Genomic DNA, 13,034 nt, shown 5'->3' with positions numbered 1-13,034 from the left:
ATATATATATATATATATATATATATATATATATAAAATTATATATCTATATAATATATATATATATATATATATATATATATATATATATATATATATATGTATATATATATATATATATATATATATATATATATATATATATATATATAAAAAGATATAGATACAGATATAAAGCATGTAATTCCATTATAGACATCTTTATGTATTATAACTTCTACAGCTACCAACATTAAGGCATGTGCCTTAAAAGACAGAAGTATACAAGAGACATAATTGCTGGGGAGGTATGGTTGGTTTGCTTGATTCTTTAACATATCTTAAGGGGAAGATAGACAGCACATTATTCACTTGTTCTTGTGTCATTTGCATTGTGATGCGTATTAGCCTTCTTTCCAGTGCCTTACCCTTTTTCCAGGGACATCAGAATTACCATAAGAAAGACCACCTGTAGAAGGTAAGCACAAACTTTCTTTGATTAGTAATAACCATTACTTGAATACATGTCTGAACAGAAAATGAAAAGTACTGTATTACTATATCATCTGATTTTTTTAAAAAGAAGCAGTATAACCAAATCTGGATCATTTCGACTTACATTTTCTCTCTTGCTTGTGTTTGATTATTATCACATGTGATCCTGATAGTGGCAGTGTGGAACTCGTACCACGTAATATCAGTATGTTGTTAGCCTCTGATGATGATGATGGTAGTGATGATTTGGCGGCACAGTCAAGGAATGCAGAGGTTCAGATGGACACTAAGGTTGTGGCTTACACATCTACTGGCCTTATTTCGGACATAGTCAGTATGCCTACAGTACCCATTCCACAAAGGCTTCAGGTAAAGGACGAGTTGAGGGTGACACACTTGATTGGGGTAGTGGGTTTATTCCAGCTACACAGCTGGTTAAGTCTGGCCATAGGCATTATTAGGGTTGCTAGAGATGCTCAGAAGAGGACTACTATCCACCCTCATCCTGATACAGCTGTGTCATGATGTGCCACCAGACATATGTATAGGGCCATCCTGAAGGCACAGACGCATTCCACAAGGGCCTCAGAAGAGATTATGTGAGTCCTAAATGTGGCACATTCTGATGTGCATGACTGCCTCAACCATGTGGGTGACTTATTGGATAGGATGAATTATGCACTGGATTGGGCAGTGTCTGTGAGGGAACATCTGCTTGAGAGGGACAGCATCCACATATACATAGAACCACAATATCTTCTGGTGTTAACTGATAGGGCTGTGCCAGATCCCACTCCTGTTGTGGCACTACTTCCACTGCTCAGTCAGTTATTGAGGTGTCCACACCCAGACTTAGTAGGCCAATGGGTCATGGTCTTGAGCATAGTTGTGAAGAGAGCTCATACAGCAGACATTGCTCACATTCAGTTAGCAACCCAAGTTGAACTGTGGACATGGAAGTGGCAGTGCAACACCTGGAAGAGGCAATTTGCATGGTTGGGCATGGCGACACTGAAATGATAACTCTACCATGCATGGCTCACACTTGTCCGACATGGCAGGGCATAGTGCTAGCACAGAGCTTGACTGTGTTCATGCAGACACACAAACATTTCACAAAACCTGTCCATAAAAACGCACACACATGCGAGCTAAGAAAACTTTAATGTTGATTGGGATATATCTCCTGTTAGTGACCCTGACATATTTCCTACTTTACTGAATGATCTTTATTTCTTCCTCATGCACACTCACTACTTTGGCGTCAGCCTTGGCTTACTGCCTCCCTCTCTGCAATGATGACTGCACCATGTCCTTTGTTCATGTGGGTTAGACTTAGAGGGGCTTATATGTCTGATGCACAGAATTAATATTTAAGAGACTCATTCTCATTATATTAATCACATGCAAATTTGGTAATTAACAGGATTGTGGATGCTTCTGTAAATACTCATTTCTGACAGCTTTTTTTTCATTTTGTATTGTAAGTCATGCATTCAAACCAGTGATATTGCATACATGCTTATTTGCTCTACTTTTGCAATTGTTGCTATAATTGTCATGTTGACTGTTTTGTGTACAGTGGATATGTGACCGGCTTTAGGCAGTTATTATGTACAGTGTATAGCAGTCATACCTCTCAACCTCTTAGTGCAAGACATCTTTGTAATCCCAACAAAATGGTGGGCCAAAGGGCCAAAAATAGAGACATATTTTAAATACTGCTCTTATAAACTTAGAAAGATGCTAGTATAACAGGGTTTCTTTTAATATACATTTTATGAAGGATTTGAAGTCTGAAATTCAAATGTGTGTCATTATTTAGTAACTTCAATCTTCAGATCATACCAGTGATTTGCCAGGAAAAACGCAAAATTTTATGAGCAGGAGGCCAAAAATATGAGCCAAAAGCTGGACATTCCACAAAAATCTGTACAGTTGGCAGTATAATGCAGATATCATTCCTATAAGCCAAGAATGCAATTGGTGGACATCTTACACAGGTTCTGATTGAATACATTTATGACTGACAGTATGCAGGTAGTTTATCTTCTTATGTATTGCTCATATGATGGAGATTCACTTACTTTGACATTATTGCAGTTACAAGTTGTGCACTTTGGGGCTGTCTGTGTGATGCTACTTATACACAGACATAACATGAGTAAATGCAGTTTGTACTCATTGGATGGCATCACTTAATATTTGTATGTGCTTAGGTTATTATATGCATTCCTTCCCTGTTGAGGAGTCTGTGTGCTATCATTTGCCTTTGATTTTCTGACTGTGTCTGCTAACCTTTGAGTCTTAGGTGGTCAGTATGTGTGCTGTTCTTTGCCTGTTAGCCAGGGCAAGGGCATATTGCACATGCCTGCATCTGCTGGCTACCTCTGCAGCAGAAGAGTTTCCCTCAGAATCCTTATCTGTGTATGTTGTAGGTGCTGGCCCTGTCTGTGGCCCAGGAATGTGTGCTACTGGTCCTTGCTGTCTGTGTTGCAGCTGTTTCCTCAAGATGATATTGTGCAACATGGCACAGATGGTGAGAATTTCTGAACAGGTGCCTGGGTCATACTGCAGGGCCTTATTGTGTCTATACAGTGAAGTTGTGACTTCAGCATGCCAACCACATAGTGTATAATGTTTTTAGTTTGAGCATGGGCATTGTTGTATCCTTCATCTTTTGCTGAATGTGTGTGCATTTCTAATGGGTGTCATGAACTAGGGTTCCAATGCATAACCTGCATCACCCCTTAGATGGCCTTGTGGATCATCACTCTTAGCAAACCTTGTGTAAAGCTGTGAGATGTGCCATATGTGTGAGCCATGGGAACTGCCTGGGGTGCTTGCACATACATTGAGGATGATCCCTTGGGCATTACAGACAAACTGGCAGTTAATTAAATGGAACCCCTTCCTATTGATATTTGTCCTTCCATGATTACCAAGTGGGGCTTTAATTTCTATGTGAGTGCAGTCTATCACCCCCAAAACTTCAGGAAAGTGTGCGACAGCAATACATTCCTGCATTGTTTTTGCCCTCTCCTCTACAGTGTGTGGAAAATAGATGTATTCCCTTGCATGTTCTAGCATAGCATTAAGAAATTAGTGCAATATCTGGTGGCTGAGGCCTATGACACCCCTAGCATATCCCCTCTGGGGGTCTGGAATGTACCATTAGCTACTATCCTTACTGCCATACAAACCTTAGTTTCCACGGGTATAGGTTCTCCTCAATTTCCCTTGAGATTGAGGTGGGAGCAGCAAAGATTGCAGAGTGCCTGGAATATTTCCCTCTCAACCTTATGTCACTCTACTATCTCAATATCATGCAGTGTGTGACACATTAAATAGGGTCTCAGCACCCTTTGTCTCCTTGGACAAGGTCTATCGGCAGCTGCAGTGAGCCTGTGGCACACACACACATGCAAGAAACCAGCAGCAGCATGTAACATTGTTTTTTTTTTTCTTTGTGTGATAGTGGCTGTAGTACAATAGTCTTTGGAGTTCATGGCAAAGTGCTACACCATCTCTACACAGTTACTTTATAGCTTCCTGAATGGCTTTGCCATCTTGGATTGGTTAATTAGCATGTAATTCAGCTGCTTATGCTTTCATCTGCATACCATGCTGTTTACTTTTATTTGGTGGCTCTACACAATCTATAGAGCTGTTTAATGCATACAAAATGGTGAACTATCATGAGCAAATCATGCAGTGATGCACACATGATAGTGCAGAAACTAGCTGGTCATGAATCTGGGCCATAATTTTATGTACTAGTTTATAGTACAGTATCTTTAGTAAACTTGAATAACATGCATGTATAATGGAATGAGCAATTAAAGAAAAATGTTTAACGTTTGCATTGGTTTTTCACTTTAAACTGAGTGGCAAAATAAATAAAAAAGGCAAGCAGTTTGCCTAATCATAAATACTTTGCAGTCTAAAAGTAAAAAAATGAGACTTTTTCATTTTGTTTTTGCATGGAAATAAGTGGAATATAATTCAACAGTGATAAGTTAAAATTCTTGTGGCGATACCCCTTATTCAGACAGACTTTTCCATAATTAGATTGTATACTATTTAACCTGTGGTGCTCCAAAGAAACCTTCCAATCCTACTACGTATGATTAACAAATACTGCATTCATATGTGTGATAAAGCTATATAGTTTGCTAGTTATCCAATTAAGGTTATATCCAATTATATTTTTTTCTAAAAGCAATTCACATGTATTGGGTACATGTGAGAAAAATAAAAATAACTAAAACATGGGTTAATTGAATTCAGAAAAAAGAAAACAGTCTATGCTTTGAAAACTGTCTATCATGTTACATTATAAATAAAGAGAAATAATATATGAATTTGCAAATGTAAATCTCGTGTTAAATTAGATTTCAGTGCAGCGCTACTCGGTCTGAAGCAGGGAGATGGCTACAATACTTCCAGGAAAGGCATCAAGAAGCTATACTTTCTCAAGTGCCATCAAGTCTAATAATAATAAAATAAAAGTGGCAAAAGTAAAGAAGCAGAAATAGATTTGTTTGCATAGCAAGTAACAAGAGTTGTGTGGTTAGATGCTGAAGTCTGATAACTGGGAAGGACTAATGAAATCAGGAATTCCTTTTCCCAAAACTAATCATTATCAACCATAGTGAAATAATAATACACAGTATTCATTAGAATCACATGTCGAAACAATAACAGAAGCAGCACATTCTTTACAAATTGTTTAATGTGTTTAGAATCAGGTATGTGGCAATACTGACATCACAATGCAGTCTAATTTACTGAAATAACTGTTGAGAATAATACATCTGCACATAGCAGTATGGGATGTGATATAGAAAAAACAGTGGAAGAAAAAAGTCTAGACTCATAGTTAGCCTAAGGCAACAATATAACTAAACATAATATGGAAAATAACAGAGTACTGTATTTTCTATAGTATTACATTCCTTTAAATGTAATTGACTTCATCCTGTCTTGACGATAACTAACAGTTATGCAGAGGATAGTGAGATAAAAAGTAGCATGACAAATGCATGTTTTATACTATGAATAACACGTTTTCTACATTAAAATGATTTTTACTGTTTTCACTGATAAGCGTTTTGGACATTATGACACAACTGTAGATTTGTTATGTAAACATAGTTCTAAACTGAAGATTCATAAAGCTACCACTGGGATTTACTATCCTTAAAACTCCTCTTTTAATAAAGAAAGACTTGAACCTGTAAACTGTGAATCTTTATTTTTCAGTTAAAAAATAGAGTTTTATGGAATGTACGTGATTTAAAAAAAAATAGCTGATAATCCCTTATGATGCAGAAAGGTGTATGTTAACAAAATACTGTATTTCTGTTCCAGGATTATCTAATAACTGTTCTACTGCCACAAAAGAAACAATAACAATAAATTAATTTGTAATTCTGGTACTGATATTAGATCCATACATAACCAAGTCTGATAGTTCATTTTAAAAAACAAACCTGACCTAGTATTATGTATTTTACATTTGTTTACTGGGGAGGTCGGAGTGGACAAAGCTGTCTGTTTTCAGCAGAGGTCGGGGGTGAAAAGCTCCAGAAACAATTGCTAACATACTATACATCATAAGATATTTACATGAGCATTGTGGTTTACACATACAGTTATAAAATATAGCAAATAATAACATATGATTGCATAAGATATTTACATAAGCATAGTGGATTTTTAAATGATGTATATGGGTAGCCAACAGATAAATTACAGCAAGGTATATGTAGAATTATTGTTACTTAATGCTTATATAGATTTAAAGTTATACGTCTGCAAGAATTTTACAGTATCAGCTGTTAGTTTTCACCCTATTAGTTAGTTATAATATGTGCTAGTGTGCCATACCTGATAACTATCCCTGATTCTTTCTTTATATTTTTACCCTATGCACCATTTTTTTATAGTATATTATTGAGAATTACAGTCAATAATGCCATATTTTATAGTTTCATACTTCTTATTGTTTGGAATATGCATGTTGATACAGACTCTTCTGTTGCATTATCTTCATAAATAAATTAGAGTAATATATAAAAATTGTCCCTGATTTGGGGCTTTTATTTCCCTATTATTTTTAGCTTTGTCAAAAAATTCTTGAAAAAAGACATTGAGAGGTATGGTTAGCACTTTTTTATTTGAAGTAGAGTACATGGTTAACTACTAATTAAGTAAATATGATAACAGGCTTCAAGCTCCATCTAATCAAAGCCTAACTAATATTAACAAAAACAAACATTTGTCTGTTTTTATAGCCATTATGTGAATGCATTAAGGCTATTTGCCTTGTCTGTGAATAAGCACAGGTATGCCAAGAGTCATAGAGGTCACAGACACTAACACCTATTGACAATGAATGAGCATAAGTAAATAAAGTCATAATGAGTTGCAAATGAGAAATTATGCAAAGTGGCATATGGTAATGAAATTGTCTCAGATCTATTTGTGATTTGTAGTCAGCCTTTCATGCTATTATGCACCTTCCCCAGATTCATTATAAGATTTCTATCTGATTTGCAATCAACGATGATGATGTCACTTGCTGATAGCCTTGATATTTTTTGGTATGAACTGCTTGTCTTGGCCAAGACAAAACCACTTACATCCATTGGCACTCGCCAGCCAAGAAGGCAAAGATATAAACAAAGAATAAGTCCCTATAATTTTGAAAATCAGGAGATGCTTGATAGATTCAGAATAAACAGAGATATTGCAAAGATCTTAAACAGTATGTATGGCTTCCATAGCTTCACTGGGGGATGAGCGGGCTTCTTATCCCTATGGAAACAAAGATATGTATAGCCTTCATATTACTTGCCATGGCGATCCTTCCAGAGGAAGACTGGGCACACACTGCATATCTCAGAAGCTTCTGCCCCAAGGAACGTTGGCAGTTCCTGGATGTACCCTTGGCAAATGTGAATCAGCACATCTATTTCTCTGTGTCACGTGAGAATCGAGTGAGGACTATGCATGCTTTTTATGGGGTAGCACATTTCCACTGAAGTACTCAGAGATATTGATTGAACATGTTACAATTAGGACCCCATCTGGCTCAATAGGGGAGTGGTACTACAATAGGAAGGGTATCCTTGCATCAGTTGCAAAGTAGTGTGTGATGCATGGGAGTGCATCACCAACATCTCTGCCAGCTTCCTGGAAGTGCACATGACTCCCATATCTGGCATACTAGCTCCCTTTACTGCATCCTCCTGCATGGTAGGATGCCCAGTAGTCATCTTCTGGTAAGTGGATTTTTTTTCTTTTTTTTTTTTTTTTAAATTTTATTTAAGTAGTTATTTGTGGTAAAATGTATTGCTGAATACTAAAGTAATTTCCTTTGTTTTGCCTACCACATCTTTCTCTCTTTTTTCCTTTCAGGTTATTCTGCCATGGCTCATGACACCAGTGAGAAATCCAAGTGAATCTGCAGCAGACAACTTTAATACAGCCATGCCCCGGACCCATTTTGACATAAAGAGGGTTTTTGGCCTCTTGATGACTTGTTTTAGGTGCCGGGATGAATCTGAGGGTACCCTTGACTATATGCTATGTACTGTACGTAGGATGATTACTGCATTTTGCATTCTGTACAACATGATTATGTGCTGGTCTGGTGGTAGAGTAGCCCATTCTGTCACTGCAGCTCCCAGTTCCACTCCTACTATAGTCATTTGTGACTAGCTGGCAGCAGTTGTAAGGGCCCCAATGTGTGAGGTTCATGCCTGCGAAATAGCTACACAGGTAAAGAGGCTGCATCTAGTTCAGAACTATGGGCCACGAAATTTAGATTATTGTTTTCTTTCTTGTTAAAAGCACATATAGTATAATCCATGCAGACAGAGATGTCTGTGAACTATGCTGTGTGGAGCATGGTCTACCATCACTGTTCATCTGGCATTCCTTCTTATCTTTAAATAACTATTTTTTCCAGAACAGGTGCTCATATTATTGCTGGTGAAAGTCATACTTGAGTACTCACAAACTCCTTTCAGTGATGTCATAAGGCATTATATAAGGAATCACATTTCTGTTTTGCAAAACATATTATAATGAGATGATATACCTAACTATGCACATACTGAATGTTCTTAAGTGGTACATTTAACAAAAATTGCTATTTCACTATTTAACACGAGTTTATATTTTGCAATCAAATGAAAAATTATCATATTGTTTTTTTTATATTATGCAATGTTTCCTCAGCTTGAACTATTACATATTTCAGCTGACTTAATGTTATTCATTAAGGTACAGCAAGCCAGATTATTTTATTTTGCCATACACAATAATTTGTAGCATCAGAGACACAAAACACTTGTAAAGTGGTGAAGGTGAAGTTGAAGCACTGTTATTTTACATGGAATTATCCTCATTTTAATCTTAATTTTCTTCTTACTGTTTCTTATAACAGTTGTGCATTACTACTTTTTGGCTTTACGTAATTACAATTCTACTATATAGAGCATTAATTGTGTTATTTACTGCAATATTTCTTTGCACAGTTCCATGAGTGTTTAAGCAGGATTTTTACAGTAATGAAATGCATACAGCTGAAAAGTGTACAAGTCCACCCACCCCCTTTTTTGACTTATTTGATTAATGATATTTCCTGTCAAGTTAAGCATGCCATGTATGCATGAAGGCTGAATCAGAGAAGGTCAAGGTCAAATATGTCAAAGACATCTTATAATATAGGCTAGGTGATGGTGCAAGTGATTTTGATGAGGGTATGTCATGAGAGCTGGATGGTGAGTTGGTCCAAGGCCATGACCTTCTTGATGCAATTGATCTGAGAGTATTGTGTCACCAGGAATGAGAGGTTCTACTAGGTGCAGATGAACACTGATGTAGCCTGCACAAAATCTATTGTGCTTCAACCCACCTGTATTTATTACATTACTTTCTTTCCCTTCTAAGAGTGCTTCCTACTTGAGTCTGGAATGTCCAAGCTAGCGAACAAATGGAGGAGGCCACGGATGCTTGATGTGCCACCATACTATGCATCAGTGTGATCATGGCATTATCCCTACTCCTTGTCATTTCCATGTAGTGCTGGAAACCTCACTTATGCCTGGCGCACTCAGACCATTTCCAGCTGAGTGTCTGTGGTAGTGCTCTGAACCTTAACAGCATTCCAGCACATTTACTGATGGGCAGCCAATGCTTTATTTGTTCCCTGGGGTAGCTGTAACAAACTTCTGTGCTTGCCTCTCCTTTGCAAATATGTTACTGTGGATGCTTTTACCTTTAAATTTCTGCCACCATCCTGAAAGTTTTCATGGGTTTGGTGATACTGGTGTAGAGGTGCAAGGGTTTTCTCTATCTACAAGCATGAGTGTAATGTCAGGATGTGCTTGAATTTGTGATACACTGTCACTTCCTGTTGTGGGGGTCCTGCCATTAAACTTGGGTACTGTGTGCCACTTTCCTTAGGCTGCCTCACAAATAAAACTTTGTTATCATCATCAACATCTTTAACAGCCTTTCTGTTGCTGATAGCCTCCAAATTAATTTGTATACTGGAACTGTTTTATTCCTACTGCTGACTCTGTAAAAAATGATTTGAAAACATTACTAGTAATGAAATTGCATGCACTACTGTATGTTGAGCAAGGAGGTATGGGAGACAGCATGCACACTAGTAACTATGGTGTGTTTAATGTAATTATTCCACACCAGCATTCAGTTCTCTATATAAATATATGTGTTACTGTTTTTAAACCAACCGTCCTGAGCAGATAGTTGTTGCTGTAAATGTTGGTAGTAATCAGTTTCCACACCACCTCTGGTTATTCTAGTTCTATCATCTTCTGTGCCACAATCATTCCTACAAATGGACATGAGGTATTCCTTACCTAGTGTTAAAGGGGCAAGTGTTGGCCCCTTCCCAGGCAATTGCAATCTACCTTGCCTTGGTTCTAGCACATCCTCTCATATCATTTGCCCTCTTCCTGAAAGCTGTTAATGTGTGGTTCATTCTACCGACTTGATTAATGCCCATTACAAATTGATTTCAGGCTTTTGCCCTCTCAGCTTGTTTAGAACCCCCCCCCCTTTTCCAAATAGAGTTTTGCCATATGCCCTAAGGGCTGCCATGAAGATGTGGTTTTACTCATGAATAAGTGAATGAATGTGTCTTTTTTCTGCCTTGATCCCTAATTCTGCATCATTTTTGCACCTAAAAGAACATGACACAGTCATACACACACACACACACACACACACACACACACACACACACACACACACACACACACACACACACACACACACACACACACACACACACACACACACACACACACACACACACACACACACACAAAAAATAAACTTTTGATGAAATAATCAGGCAAACAACACAACAATGAAAGCATGTCTACCATACTCAGAAAAAAGTTAGGTGACAAACAAATGTAAAGTCTCAGTCCAGGCAAGTAAAGTTATGCTGAAGTAATGTTTGTATTACCATGAATGCATTCATGGTAGTAAGGAAAGCACTTTCTTAACAAATCCAGCTTTCCCCCAGCTCCAGACTCTACCACTGTCTTATGCCATAATACTGTCATTTTTTTTCATCATGACACTCATAAATCTTTAAGTAAAGACACATGTTTGCTGAGACAACCAAGCAACCTTGACACTTAAGAACTTCATAATGAACTCACTGCATTTCTACCATGTGTGCACAATCACTAAATGACACCAAACTAAATGATTCTCTCAGTGATTGCTAATCACTTCCACTGCTGCTGTAAGGATTTTCTTTTACTAACGACAACTTTACAGTATTCACTAAAGTCATTGTGATATGCCCATCATATGATTAAAATAAAACTCAATAATCCTATATCATTTTGAACTATTTCATATTAATATGTAATATTTCTACTTTTTTCTTATAGTCTGCAGTTTTCTAAATCACTTTTTGTCTAACTGGAGGAGTCTTAAGTTACTATGGCAGGGTTAAATGTATTCACCTAGGTTCAGGGTCATTTACATGTTTTGTATGTGAATTAGGATTTTTTATGTCTAGATCTATGAATCACAGTAATATGAGAACATATACAGCAACTCATGCATTTACATAGATCTCAGCTACTCACGATCAGGACCTTGAGTTCACATAACATGCGCTGGGCAAATCAGTGGAGTCTGCAGCACTTCTCAGCATGTCATAAAAATGCACAGATAGCCACAGTTATGCTCAAAGCTGACTGTATAGAAAAGGCAAAATGGAGTCATATGCACGTGAGTGTGCACAACCAAGAAGTACAATCCTAGTCCATTTTATATCAACTGGCACACATTATCACCTCAAAGCAATCGTCATATACTAAGACTCGGTGCTTATACTTTTAAGAATCTTTATTCCTGCCAAAAGCATCCCCCCAAATATTACTTCTATACTGCATGAGGCATGTATAAATGACATTCAAATGTATGACTCTAAAAATGTAGCAAAGGTAACTCACATCAGCAGTAGCAATTTTACGTAGGAAAAAAAAATTATGAATTCAATAATGACTTTTACCTACCATGTAAATGAAAAAAAAAAATGTAGGTGGCAAAGCATTTTTTTGTCAAACAAAACTTACAAATAGTTACAGTACCTCATCTAACGCCCCTGCTACTTAACCAGGTTTGGTTAGAGTGATGTCACACCCCAGAGGGTGTGGTTCTAAAACCTGTGAAGCACAGCTCTGCTTATACTTTCTTCATTCTGGTAGTGGCACTCCAAATGATGGCAGCATGTGTGAAGGTACAAGATCGCGCTCTGTGCTGGTCTGAAAAGAAGACTAGAATAATGGTCTACCTACTCAGTGATTCATATTTGGATAAGATCCTGGTGTAAGGTGTAGTGAATGAAAACAAATGTACAGCATGCAGGAAATGGGTAAGCACTTGTCATCCCTTACAGGTATCACCCACTCTGGCCACCAATGACTTCACAGGTGTTATGATCTACAGACGTGTAGGCCTGACCATTTGGCTGAGTCGCTTGACCAGGTAGCAATGAGAAAGCCAGAGTTTTGTAGTAAGTATTTTGTTTTATCACAGTAAATGTAGATTCAAAAATAAACTATAAAAAGTTTGTATAACTGTAGATATTTTCTAGAAGAAATATGTGTAACCGCAAAAATGTATCAATAATTATAAAGAGTGCTTTTGAATAGACTGAACGCAAGTCACCAGCAGGTTAAATTGAAACTTGTAAATATCAAAGGCAAACATACAAGCTGACAGTTTAAGCATCCAAGATGTATGTATCTGTGACTGTTTGCCTGTAAGGGTTAGAGTAAAGGCAAGGGAAGGAGATGGATGTGCTGTGGGTGTTTACAGACTGTTTTAGCGTATGTAAGAATCTTGCATTGTGGTACTGTTAGGAAATGAATGATTTGTAAAGCAGTATGTTGGGTTAGGGTTAACACACATGAATAATGTGGTACAAAGTTAGAGCACATAACCATAGTTAAAACAAGAGCCATGTCTCGTTGTACTGTTTGCAAAAA

This window comes from Protopterus annectens, chromosome 5.part0 (assembly GCF_019279795.1).
Source record: "Protopterus annectens isolate FY-2018-M chromosome 5.part0, PAN1.0, whole genome shotgun sequence".
Taxonomy (NCBI): Eukaryota; Metazoa; Chordata; order Ceratodontiformes; family Protopteridae; genus Protopterus; species Protopterus annectens.
The sequence above is the reverse complement of the archived record's forward strand: the minus strand, read 5'-3'. Positions refer to the sequence as shown.